At 48.9% G+C, this 20606-nt stretch overlaps 1 protein-coding gene and 1 pseudogene across 2 annotated transcripts in view; one reads left to right on the top strand and one right to left on the bottom strand.

The window, feature by feature from the left end:
* The window catches only part of FIBCD1 (fibrinogen C domain containing 1), a 953795-nt gene that overhangs the window by 391253 nt on the left and 541936 nt on the right, over positions 1–20606 (bottom strand). The window lies entirely within an intron of this gene.
* LOC147718002 (sin3 histone deacetylase corepressor complex component SDS3 pseudogene) lies at positions 17053–17951 on the top strand (annotated as a pseudogene).

Here is a 20606-nt window from a genome sequence, read left to right as displayed (position 1 = left end):
GCTGGCAACCTGATACAGTACCCTATTTTCAGGCATGGAGAGTGAACCTAAGTAAAATCAAAGAATTGGAAAAAAATATGCATTAAGCTTAGGTTCAATAAAAAAGTATGAGAAACTCTAGAGCTTACTAGGGTTATAAGTTAGAGGTAGGGGAAAAATGTTTTTGAATTTTTATATTATCAATCAAGAGAAGTCAAAGCGGCAATTCGAACAGCTAAGCTCAGTCTACAAGGTCTTCTCCTCAACCTACTTTTACCTTAGAATGCGTTCATAGGCACTTTATATATCCTTCATTTTTATACTACGTGCCTGCCCCTTTCTCTTTTTTTTTGGGTTGTAATAGGGTTATTGGAAGAACGTGGAATATGTCAATGCCTAATTTTTGTATTTAGCACTTTGCATTTAGCATTTCAATTTAACTATGATTTGCAATTCTATTTTATAATTGCCATGTCTCTTCTCTGCAACAGGGCGATGAGTAAAATTGTTAGGTTATGGTCATACCTAAATGTTTCGCACTTGCACTTTATATGGTATATATTCTTTGTAACAGGGAGATGCGGAAGATTGATGAGATATGTTTACTTCTAAATGTCTAGCACTTCGCACTTTATAAAGTATTTATTTGTGGTATGTAATGCTGTAGTTTTTCTTTATCTATTGATTATTGACAGAGTAATTTGAATATTCTAAGTTGTTGGCACTATGCACTTTACTTGATAATTCTGCAGCTTTGTAAAAAGATTGATGAGATATGTTTACCTTTAAAGGTCTAGCACTTTGCACTTTATATGGCATTTATCCCTGATATGTAATGTTGTAGTTTCCCTTTATACAGTGTCTATTGGCAAAGTAACTTGAATATTCTGAGCCATATGCATTATGCACTTTACTTAACAATTCTGTAGCTTTGTAATTTGTATGAACTCTCAATAAAAATAATTTAAAAAAACAAAGCTTCTTCCTCCCCAGGAGGTATCTGAATTTTGAGATCACTAAATTTTTTGCTGCAGAGGAACGTAATGTCCTCGGTAGTTCATGCAATTTTAATTTATTTTTCAGATAGTCTGGTCCGGGTCCATGAAGGGCTTTAAAGGTGATACAAAGAGCTTCAAAATGACTCTGTCTTGCTGGCAGCCAAGGCACCTTCCTTAATGCAGTAGAGGTTGATCTGAACTTAGGAATTCCTAGCAGCAGACGTGCAGCTGCATTTTGCAGAGTTTGCAATCTGTTTATAAGTTACTGATGCATGTTTGTGTAAGGGGCACTACAGTGGTCAATTTTAGACAAAACCAGAGAAGTGACTACTAGTTTTTGTAGTTTTGTTGAGATGTAAGGAAGAGCCTTCTTTACGATCTTAAGGATGTAAAAAGAAACCGAAGTGACCACATTAACCTGGGCCCTAAAAGTAAGCTTGTTGTGAACTAGTTCTCCTAGATTACGGACTTTCTTAACCGGAGAAGGGAGGATACCCAATTCTTGAGGTTAGCACAAAGGGGAAAAAAAGAAGGCTTGGTTACAGAACAGGAGGACGTCTGCTATCCCTGAGTTAAGCTTCAAACAGTTCCCTGCCCCCACAATGCTAAGGATGCCTGGCCTCCACCTTGGGGGTGCCCAGGAGTGGACGCCTCACAGCGAAAGCCAGAATGGGTTCCACAGCGGTATTCGTACAAGCGCCTTGAGACCCTTGCGGGTGAGTAGTACGCTATACAAGTATCAATTTACATTTACATTTACATGCTCTGACCGCCTGCATACAATCATGAAATCTAGAGCTCAATTCTGCTCCTTCTTGTCAGGGAAACCACGATTTGGGTATCGTCGGCGTAGGATGCAAGGGAGAACCCAAAGGATCTGATAAGTTCAGCCAAGCTTGTGATGAAGGCGTTAAACAACTTCAGGTTATAGCAACAGGAGAGAATTGACAGAATAAATAATGCAGTATCGAAAATGAGATTCTCCATATGCGGGGAGCGCATGTCTTCCGGGACGCACCTTTAAAAATTGGCTCACAGTATTCATTAGATAAACAGCTTGGGATCCGATTGGATGCATCTGATTTAGCATGGCGAAAGAAGGGGGTTAAGAAGATCTTCTGAGACAGTGGAAGTGTGCACTGCCCGCATTCCTGTGGCTGGCGGGTGGATGCCCGGGCACTGAAGTGAGGGGGGTGGTGGATGAGAGAAAATGCCAAATGCGATGCAGCTTGTGCAACGAAATTCATTTCATTTATTTATATGTTTACTTACCTCTAATCGAATGGAATTCATAGTTTACTACCCCCCACCCTGCCCCTCCCCCGCCCCACATCAGCGCCCAGCAGCACTCCCACCACGGGTCACTACTGGTGCTGCATGCGCTCTCGTTTGTTAGGTCAAGCCTGCGACAGCGCATGTGCTCTTGCTTGTTGGGTCATGCCTGCGATAATGCATGCGCTCTCGCTTGTTAGGTCGAGTCTGTGACAGTACATGCTCCATGCACTCTCTCTTGTTAGGTCGAGCCTGCAACAGCACATGTGCTCTTGCTTGATAGGTCACACGTGCGAGAACACATGCGCTCTCGCTTGTTAGGTTGTGCCTGTGAAAATGAATGTGCTGCATGCACACTTGCTTGTTAGGCCAAGTCTGTGACAGCGCATGTACTGCATGTGCTCTTGCTTGTTAGGTCGAGCCCGCGAGTGTGTATGTGCTGCATGCGCTCTCGCTTGTTAGGTTGAGCCTGCGACAGAATGAGCACTTTTACTTGTTAGGTCACACCTGTGAGAACGCATGCGCTCTCTCTTGCTAGGTCAAGCCTGCAACAGCGTATGTGTTCTTGCTTTATAGGTCACACCTGCGAGAACACATGCACTCTCGCTTGTTAGGTTATGCCTGTGAAAATGAATGTGCTGCATGCGCTCTCTCTTGTTAGGTTGAGCCTGTAACAGCGTATGTGCTCTTGCTTGATAGGTCACACGTGCGAGAACACATGCGCTCTCGCTTGTTAGGTTGTGCCTTTGAAAATGAATGTGCTGCATGCGCTCTCGCTTGTTAGGCCAAGTCTGTGACACCGCATGTACTGCATGTGCTCTTGCTTGTTAGGTCGAGCCCGCAAGTGTGCATGCGCTGCATAGGCTCTCACTTGTTAGGTTGAGCCTGCGACAGAGCGTGCACTTTTACTTGTTAGCTCACGCATGCGCTCTCGATTGTTAGGTTGAGTCTGTGACAGTACGTGCTGCATTCGTTCTCGCTTGTTAGGTCGAGCCTGCGACAGAGCATGTTCTCTCGCTTAGGTTGCATCTCCGAGATCGCATGCGCTATCTCTTGTTAGGTCAAGCCTTAGACATAGCTTGCGCTGCATGCACTCTCACTTGTACGGTTGAACCTGTGAGAGCGCATGCGCTGCATGCACTCTCACTTGTAGGGTTGAACCTGTGAGAGTGCATGCACTGCATGCACTCTCACTCGTTAGGTTGACGCTGTGACAGAGCATGTGCTCTCACTTGTGAAGCTGCACCTGCGAGAATGCATGAACTCTTGCTTGTTGGTGTGCGAGTCTGTGAAAGCGTATGTGCTGCATGCGCTCTCGCTTCTTAGGTCGAGCATGCAACCGTGCATGCGCTCTTGCTTGCAAGAGTATTGTTTACAATAAAGGGCTTGGTGCCTGCCCATTGCTTACTTTTTGTAGGCTTTAGGGTCACTCTTCTTTGCTGCCTCCTAATTTGCCCACCCATGCCAAACGCCACTTCCGTTCCTTTCTCCGGCGCTCGGACCAAGTACAGATCAATTGTAATTCATTAGTGCCAGTACGCTGGTCGCGCTGTGATTGAGATACTATTTTATTCTTACACCTCCCACCTCTCATTTTTTTAACAAATAGCAGATTATGCAACATGCATTAAAAAAGTGATATGACGCGGTCACCGCTGGCTGTGTCATAGCGCTGTTTCTTGTTTTAAAAGGACAGCATGCGCTGTAATGCTCAGCAGCTACGCCAAACAATCTCCTTTCCTTCTCGACTGGGACTCACACAGGGACTTTTTATGAAAATGGTTTAATTTCCCCCTGGACCCATCTCCAGCAGTGGCATAACGGACTTGAGGGGGGCCCATGCAAGGTACATGGAAGGGCCCCCTCCACTCTATAAGGAGCTCTCAGGCCAGGGTACTGTGCTGAGGGGTCCCCCACACCGCAGGGGCTGCGGGGCCTATGTATGTTATACCACTGCTCTCCAGGTCCACTTACTGCTCACTTCCCATCCTCCTGACCCCGCGGTTCTTCTTCAGTAACCATACAACAGAGGTAACAGCGACGCCGTCACCTTCAACGAGGCTGAAGATGACGGACACATCACGCAAGCGCTTTCACATCACTCTACGTCACGCCAATATTGTGAAGTTTTTGCTGGTGTGAGCTCCAAACTCATGTGGGCCCCAGTGGCGTAACAAAACTTAAGGGGACCCCCCTGCAAAGTACATGGAGGGCCCTCCCATGCTCTGGGCCCAATCAGGAGCACACAGGTCAAGGGTCCCCTCGAGCTCTGGCCCACCCCAGACCTAGTCAGGACCTCAAAGGCCAGGGGCCATCTCGAGTTCGGGCCCACCCCCAGACCCATTTAGGGCCTCTCAAGCAAGGGGCCCCCTTGAGCTCGGGCCGTCCCTTGCTCTTGGCCCAGTCAGGAGCTCTCATGCCAGGGGCCAGCTGCCTGTGCACAGTGCCAAAGAGAGCCCCCGCCATGCAGCGGGGGCTATCATTATACCCAGGGCTTTAAGTAGGATGAAAAAACGGAGGTGGCTCTCAAAGGGGAGTGGCCGATTCAATGAAGGGCGTGGCTACAAAGCACATAAGCTAAAAATCAGTTCTTAGCAGGGCTCGAGTCGGGGTACCACGGGGTTGGAGTGCGTCCCCCCTCTTATTTTACTGGGAGCTCCATAACTGGGACATTCACTCATTGACCTCTCTGGAGCGAGATCGGAGCTCATTCAGAACGCTGCTCACACGCTGGCTTCTCTGATGCAATCGCATCTAAGAGGCGAGCGAGGGGACGCAAGGAGTTTGATGGTGCAAGCCACCTTATGTGACGTCACTTCCGGTCGTGACGTCAGCATCCCCCCACTTCTTTTTTAGGACTTGTGCCCTGGTGCCTCCCATAGTGTGCCGCCCGACTGGTGTTTTGCTGCTTCTGTCATTGCATCCAGATATGTAATACAACAATCAGTAGCGGCCCGTGGAGGGAGATCCGCGGGGGGTGAGGCAGGAGAGGGGCAGGGCGGTGGTATTAAACTCTGGCTCATGGCTGACTGGAGTAATGTAAAGAAATAAAGAAATAAAACAAATTTCATTGCGCGCGCTGAAATGCATTTGGCGTTTCAATACACGCAATTCAATTTGTTTTATTAATTTTTTTCTTTACATTACTCCAGTCGGCCCTGAGCACGAGTTTACAACCCCACCCTGCCCCTCCCCCGCCTCGCGCCACCGCCCGCGGAACTCCCTCCACGGGCGCTCCTGACAACAAGTAACATTACACCAACAACAAGCCAGGACTATTGGCTTGGTCAATGGTTATCAGTTGCATAAGATAAATAAGCAACATCTACGGCGTTGTTTTAAATAATATTGGAAAATTCTTCAGTTCTGAAATGGGGAGACTGAAAGAACTAGTCTCTCTTCAGTTACATCAGAAGCAGTGAAGGTGGGACAGCTGCAGTTGAGGTGTTTTCCTTCAGTGTGAGGGGGAGGGAGAGCTCGATAGAGACCCCAAACAACACCTGCTTTTTAGACCTGCCGATGCTGAGCACCGGCAGGACCCGGCTCACTTAAAGCCCTGGTTACGCCATTGGTGGGCCCCACCCCTTCAAGGGACAGCAAATGGCCTCAAAAGTGTGGTATGCGCTCTAGTCTATGAGCGTGTACGCGATGACGCGTCACGCCATAGACTGGAGCGGTAGGCGCACGCATGCGCAGAGACGCGAGCAGAAAGGCGCGAACATAGGGAAACGGCAGTTGGCGACCGGAGCTGGAGGAAGTAGACGCTCGGCGCCCTAAGCTCTTTAATACTTTGTACGATCTAATAAACCTGAGTTATCTAACCTACACTGGCTCAGCGTGTACCTGTGGGGGAAGAAAGAAACATTACAGTGGCGACGAGGCTGGCATCCGAACACCACCAGGCGCAGTGGACGACAGCAAGCACCCCCTACCATCCACACACACGAGCCAGCAAGGCAGGACACCTACAAGGAAGAGCAAAGGCCGTGGCAGCAGCACGGTACAGCACCAAACACCAACCTTATAAGTCAGGTTAGTGCTGCCCAAGACACAAGGAGCCCTCAGCCAGCAACCTGGCAACCAAGGGAGCCACCCCCAAGCTAGAGGACGGGGGGAAGACTGAGCAAACCGCGCAAAGTGCGAGGGACAATACCCCAGGCAGTCCCAGGGGCCAAGGCGACACGGCAGAGAGCGCAGGAGCATCCGGTGAGCCTACCCAACGAAGGGCCCAGGAGGGAGTCCCTAGAGGCGAAGTCAGAATGGCAAATCAAGCTTCAGCCCTGATGGCACCAGTCCCTTTCCTACCCAGACCGGGAGAGCCCCAATTAAAATGGGAGGACTGGAAAGAATACTTTCTCAACTACATTGAGGCTCTCGGGGATGAAAGTGAAGGAGAATACACGCCGGAAAGGAAAAAGAGACTGTTGCTCCACAACTTAGGCCCAGAAGGGGTGAGGGTGTTTAAGAATCTGGTACCCAAGGAGAGGGGTGCAGCGGAGACAGATGTCTTTATGAATGCACTGGACGACTTGGACAGCCATTACCGCCCAGCAGTTTGTGTCTCTATAGACCGCTATAATTTCCAACAGAGAAAACAAGAGGCGGGAGAATCCATTGATGACTATGTGGCGGCACTCCGACGCCTGGCTATCACGTGTCGGTATGGGGCTCTGCAGGACGAATACATTAAAGACCAAATCGTGATGCACACCACCAGCAGAGCGGTCCAGGACAAATTATGGGCGATGAATGAGACATCCCTTAAAGAAGTGGTGGCGATGGTCAAGAAGGCAGAAATGTCTAAGCGAGGCGCAGACGCGGCAAAAAGGGAAAGTGGGCCGAGGCAGATGATTAACAAGATTGATGAGGCACCACAGTCCAGCAAGTCCAAAAGCACTTATGGAGACCAGAGGAAGGACACAAGAGGGACTGGAAAACAGACGGCCCGCTCCAGCCCTGGAAACAAATTTGCATGCTACAGATGCGGCAGTGCAGCGCACACGGCTCAGGACAGACGTTGTCCCGCGTTCCGCGCCAGGTGCTCGTTCTGCGGGTTGACCGGCCATTTCGAAAAGGTGTGTCGGAAGAAAGGGTCGAAGTCCACCGTCAAGTGTATCGACTCGGCCACAGCAAACTTGAGTGAGGAGGATGACCCGGAAGAGGATGATTTGGTTCTGTGCATAGAGGACCAGGTGTTGGACGTAGCAGGGAAGCGAAGAGATAAGCCCCGCACGGACATGCTCATCGGCGGTGTGAAGGTACATGTGGCCGTCGATTCAGGGTCCCCTTGGACCATCGTGCAAAGATCGATATGGGAAGAGGACTTCGCACCTGTTGTGGGGCCAGACCTAATGCCGCCGGACATCAGACCCATCTCGTATACAGAGAATTCCATCCCCCTGGTGGGGTGCCGGGACTTCGTGGTCTAATTCAGAGGACGGTCGGCCACGTGCACCCTATACGTAGCGGAGAAGGGCCCATCGGTGCTGGGATGGAGAGACGCTGGGGATCTTGGCATCATACTCAACCCAGGAGGGAAAGAGCAGATACTGTTAACGGATGAATGGCCCCTCTCGAAGGATGAAGACTGGAAGGCGGCATACCCCAAGGTCTTTGAGGGCACGGTCGGCAAACTGGACAAATTCGTACATAAAATGGTCCTTAAGGAGGGGGCAGTACCAGTTGTTCACAAGGTCCGGAACATACCTATATCCACGAGTGAAGCAGTGCAACAGGAACTGCTGAAGTTGGAAGAACAAGGCATCATTGAGCCAGTGGACAGTGCGGAATGGCTATCGCCCTTGGTGGTGGTCAAGAAACCTAATGGTAAGGTCCGGCTCTGCGTGGACCTCAGAGAGCTCAACAAAAACCTCATCGTGGAGAGATTCCCGCTCCCCAGGATCGAGGAGATGCTGGCGAGAACAAAAGGTATCACCCACTTCTCCACAATAGACCTCACGTCAGCCTATTACCAAATAGAACTGCATCCGTCAAGCAGGAAGTACACATCCTTCATAACGCCCTTTGGGTGCTACCAATTCCGGAGGATGCCCTTTGGCTTGGCATCTGCTGCGGCCGTTTTCCAGAAGCTGATGCATAGGCTGTTTAAGGACATCTCGGGGGTGCAGTATTTTCAAGATGACATCTTAGTGATGGGCTCCGACAAAGGAGAGCACGATAAGAAACTGCATAGAGTTCTAGGAGTGTTGCAAGGAAAAGGCTTAACGGCGGAATGGAGCAAGTGCAGAATTGGGACTCACTCAGTGACCTACTTAGGACACGAAATAGGAACACACGGCATCTCGCCGAAGGAACAAAATGTGAAGGCAATAAGGAACGCTAAAGCCCCGGCAACCAAGGAGGAAGTGCGGTCATTCCTTGGAATGGCCGAGTATTACAGCAAGTTTGTCAGACATTTTGCCACGAGAACCTACAGGATGAGACAACTAATCAGAAACAATGCAAAGTTCGAATGGGACGCAGAGGCTCAATCTGAATTTGACACAATAAAAGACTGCATCAGCCAAGCTGTCCCACTGCAAGGGTACGTCCCCACCGGCAAGACCATAGTGACGACAGATGCAAGCGACAAGGGCTTGGGGGCTGTCTTGGCGCAGGAAAGGGAGGATGGATCCAAGGAAACGATCAGCTTTGCGTCCCGAGCGCTGTCCCCAACGGAGCAAAGGTACAGGGTAATTGAAAAGGAGATGCTGGCGGTCACGTGGGCCTTGAACAAGTTTAGGCAGTTTATATGGGGCACAAGATTCAAGCTTCAAAGGGATCACAAGCCACTCATCAAAGTGTTGACGTCCTCGGGCCATGACACCGCGACCCCAAGAATCGCTAAAATGACTTTAAAACTGCTGGATTACACCTACGACGTAGAATATCTTCCAGGTACGCAAAACAAGGTGGCCGATTACCTCAGCCGGGCTGCTGCGATGGAGGAAGCGCCGGAGGAGGCCCCGGACAAGGAGGAGATGGTGGCCAGCATGGAGGATCACGAGATGTCGATTAGTGCACAGGAATGGGAGGCTGCCTACGAGCTAGATGCGGAGAAGGTGGAAGTAAGGAGACACCTCACGTCGGGGTGGCCGGACAAAAAGAAACTCACAGAGGGAGTGCGAAGATTCTATGAGATGAGAGAGGAATTGTCCCTGAGCGATTCGGGAATATTCTTGTACAGAGGAGAAAGGGTTGTGCCCCCGGCGACACTGATACCCAGGTTGTTGAGGTTACGGCATGAAGGACATTTGGGCATTGTGAAAACCAAGGCGCTGGTCAAGCAGATGTATTGGTGGCCAGGAATGGATGCCCACATAGAAAGACAAGTGCGGGAGTGCGGCCAGTGCCAAGGAGCGGACAAGGTGCTCCGACCACTCAGACCTGCATTGGGGAAGTTTGACACCCCGCAAGGCCCCTGGGAAGATCTGGCAATAGACATTCTGGGGCCCGTCCTAGACAGTAGAGGTGTGAATAAGTATATATGTGTGTTAATAGACAAGTATTCCAAATGGCCTGAAGTGGACATACAAGAGTCAATGGACACTGACACGATATTGAGATTCCTGACCTCGGTGTTCCTACGAGAGGGTATTCCTAAATCCATTCTCAGTGACAATGGACCGCAATTTGTGTCGGACAAGTGGGGTCGATATATGAAGAGGAACGGGATCGAGGTGAAACACACAGCCGTTTATCATCCGGCATGCAACGGCCAGGTCGAAAGGTTCAACCGGGTGCTCATGGGCTCCATTCAGGCAGCCATATCACAAGGAAAGGACTGGGAAGTAGAAGTAATGAGCATGCTATGGGCCTACCGGATCACGCCCTCAGTAGTGGGGTACAGTCCGTTCCAAGTACTAAGAGGACGGCATCCATTCACCCGGGACAACGTAGCATGGAGGGAGAAGACCATCACCAGCAAGTGGTCCCCAGCGGTGGTGCAGCACAATCTGGAGAAGGCCCAGAAGATCTACGCAGCACACTATGACAAGCGACGCAACACAAAGGAAACCGTACTGGAAGAGGGGGAATGGGTCAGGGTCAAGCTCCCTACCCTACAAAAGAAAGGTGAAAGTAAGTTCAGCCGGCCCCTACATGTTAAGGAGGTACGAGGCAGGGCGGCCCTTCTCAGTGACGGCAAGGTTTGGTCACAAGACCGCATGGCCAGAGTCAATAAAATAATAGTATGGCCCAAGTCTGAGGAGGATGAGAGACGGATGGACTTCCAGGAAGCAAGGCCCCAATCGGGGCACAGCACAGAAGACTGCGGGGAAGGTGTAGGTGAGGACAATGAAGTGGATGTCCCGGGAGCAGTGCCTACCGACGGAGATGGCACACCGGTGAATGCAGAGCAGAGAGCAGAATCGAGAGAAGATGGGAGGTCCCAAGGAGAGACAGAAGTGGGAGAGAACATGCCGGTAAGACACACCCGCAGCGGAAGGGCAGTCACGGTGCCCTCTCGTTATAGAGACTTTGTAATGTATGGACACTAGCCTTTGGTGCCACCTCCCGAGGTGACCCACATAGACTCATACTCACTGCTGGGGACACTCGACCTGTTGGGGGGAATGTTATGTTGTTTATATTAAAGGGGGGAGATATGTGGTATGCGCTCTAGTCTATGAGCGTGTACGCGATGACGCGTCACGCCATAGACTGGAGCGGTAGGCGCACGCATGCGCAGAGACGCGAGCAGAAAGGCGCGAACATAGGGAAACGGCAGTTGGCGACCGGAGCTGGAGGAAGTAGACGCTCGGCGCCCTAAGCTCTTTAATACTTTGTACGATCTAATAAACCTGAGTTATCTAACCTACACTGGCTCAGCGTGTACCTGTGGGGGAAGAAAGAAACATTACAAAAAGGAACAGCCTATGCACCCCTAAGCGGTCCCTGGTCCCCCCCTAGATACAACCCCCAGCAACAAACAGCAAACCAGGCATTCACGCCGAATGCAAAGAACCTCCCTCCAATAGACCGTATTTGCAATGTTCCTGCAGCGCCCTCCCTGGAGACTTCAGGCCGCTTTATCATGTTCTTACACCGCTCAGACGCGAGGGCAGGGATTTTCGTTGCCTGTTTTTTTGCTGCATAAAGGGAAGTCGAGGGAGAACAGGGAGCCTTTAACCGCTCTCGCATCCCCTGGTTTAGGCTTCCGAAGCGACCATTTCCTTCCTTTTCATGATTTTTCTTTCTTTATTTTTATAATTGTTGAAGCAGGTCATAATAATTAAACGTGACTTTCTCAGTCAAAGACCTTTTTGTAATACTCTGATTGCATCATTTTCTTTTCGGAGGAATTGAAATGCAATTAAGCATTTTTTTTTTAAATGAAAGAATGCCGAAAATTCAAACCCCGGATCTAATACACTCCAATTACCCATTTTGAAAAGGTTTTTTCTTTAAGAGGTTCTTGGTTCTGGAAATCAAAAACAAACATTTGAGCTGTTTGGTGCCTCAAGAGCACAAATAAAACAAATGCGTGTGACCCAAACTATGAGAATTACGCAGGATGACATTCAAGTATTAAAGGTTTTTCTTTCCTTTGTTCAGAATAATGTGTTCCAGGAAACAAATGATGGTTGAAAGGCTGACAATGCAAACATTCTCCCCCAGTCAAGAGATCTGGGTTTGATCCATCACTGTTCTTTTGCCCACTGCACCACCCCAGTGCAGACATGGCCATATGCAAATCAGTCTGACCCTGTGCCTCATGGGAACAGTCCAGCCCGGACTGCCAAGTCAGGTCTTCCCTGGACCGGAAACAAGCTTCCGAGGACCGGTTTCTGGCATTCCACCCTCCTTCAGCCCGGCTTGCTTGAATCCAGTGGCAAAGTGAGCGAGGGACCAACGTCTGGGCATACCCGGCGCACTTAGTGCAGAAAGTGTTACAGCAAACAAATGATGGACGGAATGTTGACAATGCAAACATTCTCCCCCAGCCATATGGCTGGGTCCAAACTGGAATGGCATGGTGAGCAAAAAAACAATGGAGTTAGGCCAAGATCTCTGTACGGGGGTGAATGTATGACATTGTTCTGCATTCTGTCCATCAATTGTTCTTTTTGCATTCGTCACCCCGAGTGGGACCGGTATGGTCAGACGTGAGTTCCGTGCTCGCCATGCCACTGGATTCAAGCTATCCTGGCTGATGTGAACTGAAACCCTGAAACCGGTCCCATGATGCTTGTTTCCAGTCCAGGGAGGACCGGGCCTGCCAGTTCGGGCTTGACTGTTCCCATGGGGCACAGGGTCAAGACTGATTTGCATATGGCTGGGTTCAAACTAGAACAGCATGGTGAGCAAAAAAACGATGGATTTAGGCCGAGATCTCTGTACGGGGGTGAATGTATGACATTGTTCTGCATTCTGTAGATTAATTGTTGTTTTTGCACTAGTTCAGAATAAGACACAACAAGGCGCACAATGCCAGTATGAGGGCACAGGTGCATGAGCCCTGCACTCCTACAGTGTTTCAGTCTTAAGACACAACTTCTCACAGAAAATTATTTCTTTTGGGTCTTCTTATGTGCACACCAGTCCAATCCATATACTTGTGCAATGTACATTTCTGTTATTTGATATCAGGCCTGGACTGGCTGTTGCGGGCACCGGGCAATCCACCAGTGCGCCGCAAGGGTGGGGGCCGGTTTTGGGCCCCTGGGGGCCGTTTTTGTTACAGGACCATTTTTGCAGCAAAATCGGCCCTGTAACAAAATCGGCCGAAAACTGGCCCCGGCAAAGTGCTCTCGCCCCCCCTCCCCCCCACTTTGCCAGGGACGGGGTTTCGTTCCCAGTCCGGCCCTGTTTGATATAAAAAAAGACAATGGCCTTTATCATTACTAAGTTTTGTTCTGTGAAAGGTGAAAAGTTCCAACATGAGCAAAAATGTAATTTTACTTAATAATGGAGCACAACTAGATAGAGGAATGCTAGTGCCTAACTCTAGCCGGTGGTTTCCGGCACTATAAAAGTCTGCCACAAAGTGGTGCTATCTGGCCAATTTAGAGATGACCACAACAACAGGTGATTATTAATTTAATATGCCTTAAAATTCCTATTACCTGCAGCCCAAGCTATTATTATAGCTTCAGGGGCCTGAAATATTCCGAATTGTGTGATGGTTGGTAGTTGCATTATTACTATCACTGGCAGCATGGCTTGGGCAGTGTGTGGTGCAAACTGCAGTGGCCTCATGACGAGAGCCTTGGCACTTACTTTTTTTTACTAATTTAGCACAAGTAAGCTTTCTGAAATGGCACTTCCAATGTTCCATCAAAGGAGAAACTCAAACAGTAGTTTTTCTTATCTGTCCATTTTTCTTGATGAGAAAAAGCAAACTTAGCATTTAAATGGTCACTTGGCTACTGGCCTGATGTGGAGGAAGGGATCTGTGTCCTAAGGGGGAGTGACGTCACTGGGCATCAGAGTGCAGCTGAGCGTGACTTGAGCAGTGACTGCCTGGTGAGTTCACGTCTGGAACAATGAAGGCAATTCTGCCCTCTACCCCCGGGGGGTGGCTGCTTTTACTATACCCCAGCCCACTGCCTCCTCCGTCCAACTGAGTACAGGGTCTGAGATCAGAGTTCCATTTGGTGGGCTGGGAGAAGGTCTGGAGACACCTGGGGCTGTGGGCTGCAGCATCTGTGTGGGAAACAACCTTCACAACGCAACCATTACAACGCATGCCATTACATCGCATGTCATCAGGGCCGGACTGATTACCGGGTAGTTTGGAATGCTGCTGAGCTGGGGCCTGATTTCACTGCGGTGGGGGCTGATTTCGTTCATGGAGACCTGCGTGTGCTTCTAAATATTTAATGCAAAACGAATTTCGTTTAGCACACGTAGGTCTCCATGAACGAAATCACCCACCAGCTCAGAAGCATTCCAGACTGCCCGGTAGCCAGTCCGGCCCTGCATGTCGTTGCAACGCAAAAGGTGTGCAGCAGTGGGTAGAAGGCGTTGGATGTAACTCTAACACATTCCTTCCTGTTGCACACACTGGAGTTGGAATAGAAAATCAATCAATTCCAACTTCCAGCGCCCCCCTCAACAGAAAGTCGGAGCAATGGTTTGCATTGCAACGGAGCCCTGAAGTAGAGCCCTCTGAGGTCCATTTCACCCTCAGCCCCTAGAGATGACATGCCCACTTCAAAAGGAGCACTGGCTCGGTGGATGCCCCTAGCATGAAGCCTCTAAAAGGGGTTAAAAAGTCTACCAATGACCAACCCTTTTAAAATGACTGGCCTCTGAAAGCCACCAGCTAGCCCCAAACACAACCGTGAAGCTGTAGCGGCTGGGGCAGGGTCATCCTGTAGATCCCTTGGTGGACATGTGGCCCAAAACACCCCTCTGTAGCCAAACAGCAAGCCCTTTGCCAGACCCTGGGGTCTTCTTTACCTTTCTGCAACCTGGAGTATAAAAAAATAACCATATATAAATATAAGTACAACGGTTTGCACCAGAGTCAAAGGTCATGCAATGCACTTCCCCTGCACCGACTCTTTTGGTGAAATGATACTGCTGTCGGGCAGGGCTGGGGGACAAGAGAAACAAACTGGACATGCCCGCAGTTATTTTTGCAGCTAAGGTTGTGGTGCACTTCAGAGCCAGTTTTAGGGTTTGTGGGGCCCCGGGCAGAATAGCAACACAAGAGACCCTTCTAAGATGTAACATCACAGGAAGTGACATCACAGGAAGTAACATCAATCGACCATTCATTTTCTGGCACTGTTGAAGCAGCTGTGCAAGAAGCTAGTGTTGATACCTCTTGAATGGATTAAAATATAACTATTAACCCAAATAAAATAAGTACATTATTATGCAGCTGCATTAAGTGGAAGCACTTTACATTGATCGCTCAGTCTAGGACTCTTCAAAAGTAATGTGATTGTTCTGATGGTCACTAATTGTTTCCTGATTAGAGCATGATTACAATGCCAAGACAGATTATCCCCGAGCTGTTCAGAGGGACTAAAAGTGACCCCCCCCCCCCCCCCCCCCCCAGCCCGCCTGTTGTAAATTGAAGAGGACTCCACAAGCAGGTAAGTAAAGCAGAAGCTTTATTGCAGCACAGGTATAGGTAGGTCAGACCCCAGTCCAACCAGAGCTCCAACTGCCAACAGGGCGAAGGAGCGCTCCAGAACCCAGAACCTAGGAAGAGATCTAGAGTGCTGGCCAAGGAAAGAAGCAAAGCACTGTACAACACCGCCCTTTACCACAGTGAAGTTCAAAGGCATTTGGTGTCCAGCAGGCATGGGTGACCAACACAATAGGATATATGACAACATTTTGGGAATGGAAAGTGGGAGATTTTTTTTAAAAATAATCGCGAGATTGTATTTCTCCCATAAACGTCTGTCGCGGCCTGCGTAGGGTCTATTGGCACGTATTGGACTTGCAAGTGTACAACTGCACAGTCGCAAAATGCAAACGTATATTTGCATTTCTGATTATCAGAAATGCTAATGTGCATTTTCCCCTCACCTGTCAGGAGCACAGAGAAATGGCGATGGCAGGCAGAGGCAGCGTGATAAAAGTGTTGAGCACTGGCTGCAGGAGCAGGTTACTGGCTGTGCATACTCCGAGTCACACAGGCCACTCACTGCCATCTGAAGCCCACGGAGGAATCGGAGGCGGGAGGCGGGAGACTAGCCTTGAAATCTGTAGCCCCCCCCCCCCCCCGTCTGAATTGGGAGGGTTGGCGTGTACTTATAGTACATGCTAGATCGGGTTAGTGACCTGCAAGGGCTGCAGCAGGCAACAAAAAGCACAAATTGCAGAGGATAGAAAGAGGGGGTGGTACGAATGTCACGCACAGGTGGGGTGCTAATATATTGACAGAAAAAAAAGCCAAGGGCCCGATCACACCTGCACAACAACACCTACACACAGCAGGTGCTCTCAAACTCCACTTTAAGAGATCAAAGAACTGAACCGACTTAAAGATACACAGAAGAAAAAAGGACAACCGTTTGCGGCCAAGGAAAAATGCTACCAAACGTCACTTGGAAGCAGTCACTAAAGGACAGGAAGTATATTAAAGCAAAAGAAACAAGAGGGGCTTCCGACAGTGAACTGTGTGCAGTTTACACTTCTATGGAAAGGAAATGTAGCAGCCCGGATTAGGTAGGTTGGGGGAGCTGGTGCTTGATTTGCAAATTTAAGCTAAAATAATCCCAGAGATTTACATTTTAAAACATTTTGAGTCGCATGCCCTTATCTGAGAAGACACTTGGCAAATTGTAAAGGGAACAGAACCACGCTGCTTGACCCATATTTAGCTCAAGAAGAAATAACCAGAGTGTGTATGCTCTCAGGAAAATCCATTGAATCTTGGTTAAGGAGCTAACGGAACACAAGTCCGTTTCCATCACTCACAAGTCACTGCATCCAGTCCGCAGGTGCCTGACCCAACACTGGGTCTCCCAACCTTTACTGCAAGAGCCGCCTCCCTGAGGGTCCTGGCTCCCTCCTCGCATCGGCTCCGTGTTTGGCAGATGAGTCCATGTGCAGTGATGTACTCTATGGAATGGTCCCTCACTCCTCAGCGTCCCCCCGTCCCCTAGCACCCTTCTGTACACACCCCCTGCTGCTACTCCCATTCCACTGGAAGCCAATTCTTACTGGACTCTTGAAAAGCAGCCATTTCCCCAGCTCTGGAGGCTGTCAGTGGGCTGCTCCACTTCGTTGGATGCCCGTGCCACCCCAGCAGGCCTGGCACCCTGGCAGCGCTGAGACCCTCCTAGAGCAGTGGTTTGGGAAGGAAGACATGGGACGGGGAAGAGTAAAAGGTACAATGGACGCAAGTGAGACTGACTTGGCGAAGCAGGATGACGTCAAGTGGACCACATGGAAATGATGGAGCGGATGGACTGGGACAAGTTTGCATCTTTCAAGAGGCAGCTTCATCAATTGCAGGAGGGGACGTTGCAGGACCAAAAAAGAAAGAAAACTGTAACAGCAACACAAAGAAAAGATAAGTAATGCAGAGCTCTCCCTGCACCTGGAAACAGAGCAAGTGGAGAGGAGCTACCTCAAAGAGAAGAAGGCTGCCTTGGAAGAGTTTGAAGATAAGAACATTGAGCTGAAAGAAACTTTGATTATAGAGCTAGAAGCAAAGACGATGAGTGAACATGAGGCAGTCACTCTGGAGCTGAGCGGAGCCTCAGTGGAAGTGAAACCTATCATGACTCTGAAGCTTCAGAGGAGGCCAAAGGATCCTGTCCCTTTGACAGACCTGAAGAGGAGGGGGCAAGATGCTGCCCAGTTAAAGGACCTTCTCACAGGTGAGCAAGCAATGGAAGACCTGCGGACACCAAAGAAGGAGTCTGCCTTCTTTTTCACTTCGGTGTCATTTCTATGAGCTATCAACGGGGCAAGTCCCTGAAAAGACCAGTGTCTCCTTCCCCATCAACCCCGCCATGCCACCGGTCCAGCGCTATGAAGCTGGAATAGAGAAGAGAAAACTCTACTATGATAAAAGATGGTACCGCCAAAGCCAAGCAATGTACCTGGAGTCAAAGGAAAAAGCAGATTAGTCGTTTGATCAGTTCAGTTGAGACAAACCGCATAAGGGTGCAGAAAGCCAGTGATAGCCCCAAGATGGAAATCTATCTAGGGCGGCTCCAGCGGGGGATCTGCCGGAGATCTACGGAAAGACCTTCTGTCCAGCCAGGCGCCTTCTTGAAGGACTAAAGTCCTGCACGGGACTGCATCAGGACCACCGACTTACGAAGGGGCTGCACCAGAGCACAGTGAACCGGTGTTACCTGCGCTGGGCTGCTCCAAGCCTGCCAGAAGTCTTTTGTTCATCAACGCAAGCCTTCATCTATGCTGTAGGGTATGTCCGCCCGCCATGGATGCTTCCTTAGTTCAGGTTGGTCTCTAGGGCAGCAGAGAAAAGCACTCATTTGTATCTCGGGGTTCAAATGAGCGCCATATCAGACATGTCCAAGGCGGACCTCGTGTGAGGTGTATATCAAAGCTGTAACCCAGGCAAGGGATTTAAATAAAGGAATTGGCGTTTTGCCATCACACGGAAGCATGTTACGATTAGGGGGGATACCGCTTTTATGGTATTTGTTTTTGGGCCATTTCGTCTGTATTTATCCATATTTATTTCTGGGCCATTTTTTCTGTATTTATCCATATTTATTTTGTATTTTGCATGTAAAGAAGTTGTAAAACTGTACATTTTCATATCTATTTAACTGATAGACGCGCATTCATACTTTGATGTCTGTCATGTTTTAGCTACTAAAGCTGCCAAGTATCACATAACAATACATCCACTGGTAAATACTAGCACTATACCATACATTTATGTTGCCGTTACTTAAAGAAGTTTCATCCTGTTTTTTTCATTTCCCATGCTGCTCATCTGCTCAGCTGCTGGCCTATAATTCATGAAAGACAGCACGGAGAGTCACTTAAAAGAAGCACGGTATTCTGTATTTATCCACTTTTTGAAAATTAATGCAGACAGAAAACCTATTGTTTTCTGTCTCTAATTATCTGTATAAATCTGTAAAAACAGAAAACAAGGAGCCTTAGTTATGATCCGGCACCTGCCATGAATGAATGGTTTGCCACCTTCCATGTGTATAGCTATTTTTCCAGTGTCTATATGTTTGTGCGCAGTTGGATATGTTTTCAGACTCCCCTTGCACTGTATACTGTATATAAACATTATTTAACCCCTTTGATGCTCATGACGAGCTCAGCTCGTCATGTAAAAGGGCATTCTGAAATTTTCAGCACAGGAGGGAAATCTGCTTAAAAGTGGTGAATCAGTACACGCTCAATTCAGAATCAGTCTGTGGGGTTTGGGAGTATCAGTCGTAGGGGGGGCACGCATCATGCTGTGCTTGCGCAGGTTGCCCCATTGTCATTCTGCACATGAGGATGAGCCGACTGGCTCTGTGCACACCAACCCCAAGGGTGCAGCAGCCTTTTGGGTTGTGCACCAGCAGCCAAGCCAACCCAAGCAAGGAGCCCAGTTTATCCACTATAATAAAAAAAATAATCCCGGCTTGTCAGTCAACTGTGGATTCTCCACCTTTCCTACCTGAGCCGCGCCCCTTCCCAGGGCCTTGCAGCTCTTGCATCTTGCAGTCAGGACAGCTGTCCGTTAACACTTTGCAGGACACTTTGTGCACACAGAAACATCGTAGGGCATTTGTTGGGTATTGGGGGACTATTAGTTTTATTCCATAACTTCTTCCTCTAAATGAGTCTCTTTTAAAAGACATTGCGAGGCTGGTTGAGGCATTAAGCATTGGTGATCGATTTGATGAACTGTATTGAGTTCCAATACCTTGATCACCTCCTGGAGGGAGCCTTGACTGCTCGCTGTTGCCACCTTTAGAGAGACAAGTTCTAAAAAGAATAACTCTCTCCAAATGCAATTGTGAACAACAATGTCCACCACAGATGCTGCCAAGGAATCCCCTTCTTCATGTGACCCAAAGTAAAGCTCTCAGAACAGACGTCCCTCTGCCTTTCTCCTATTACATACAAATACTCTGGCGCTGTCGGGAAAAGGCGCAAAAAGAAAAAGATGTCAGATGAGGCGAAGCAGTTTTGAGCCTGAAGAAAGTTTTGTTTTTTTAAACAGAGGAACAACCAACGGCTTTTTTTGTTTTTTTACACATTGGTAGGGACTGATGGCGGGGCAAGCTGTATATTGCAAAGGCATGTCAGGGCAGGAGCTCTGGTCTCAAGATCCGCGGTCAGGACCTGCGCAGGAAAGGTTTCCACTTGGAGTGAGATTTAATAGAAAAGTCAAGAGGAGTCACGGGATACACCGAGAGGAGGCTGAAATTCAGCAGACACACTGAGGAAGGCTACATATCACAGCCCTTGGTGAAGGGTGACACTTGCATCTCGAAACTAAGACAATTTCAACACTTTTTTACATGTGAAATAAATAGATTTGGAATTGCAAACTTTGGCAGAAATCTCAACGGGGCGCACTGGTTCATAGACATCTTTGCCTCTTTTACAGCATCTTGTTTCTGATTCTGCCCACTACAACCACCTCTGGCTCCATGCTCTTCTTTCCCCCTCATCTCTTGCCCAGCCTATCACCAACGCTCGCAAGATCCAAATCTCTTATATCCGCTTCACTCCTGCATGTTCTCCTCTTCACCGGTCACCTCTCCCCGAGGTTCTTGGCTACTCTCTCTGACGCCGCCGCTCTGGCATTCATCTTTCCCCTCAATGCTCTACCCTTCACCTCTCATCTTCCACTCAGCCTCTCACCTTCTCTTGCTGTTTCTGTGCCTCTTGCATCAACATCTCCCTTCCGTACACAATTCTTCAAGTCACAACTCTCCACCCAGCCTTTTA

This window comes from Lissotriton vulgaris, chromosome 5, assembly GCF_964263255.1.
Source record: "Lissotriton vulgaris chromosome 5, aLisVul1.2, whole genome shotgun sequence".
Classification (NCBI taxonomy): Eukaryota; Metazoa; Chordata; class Amphibia; order Caudata; family Salamandridae; genus Lissotriton; species Lissotriton vulgaris.
The sequence above is the reverse complement of the archived record's forward strand: the minus strand, read 5'-3'. Positions and strand labels throughout refer to the sequence as shown.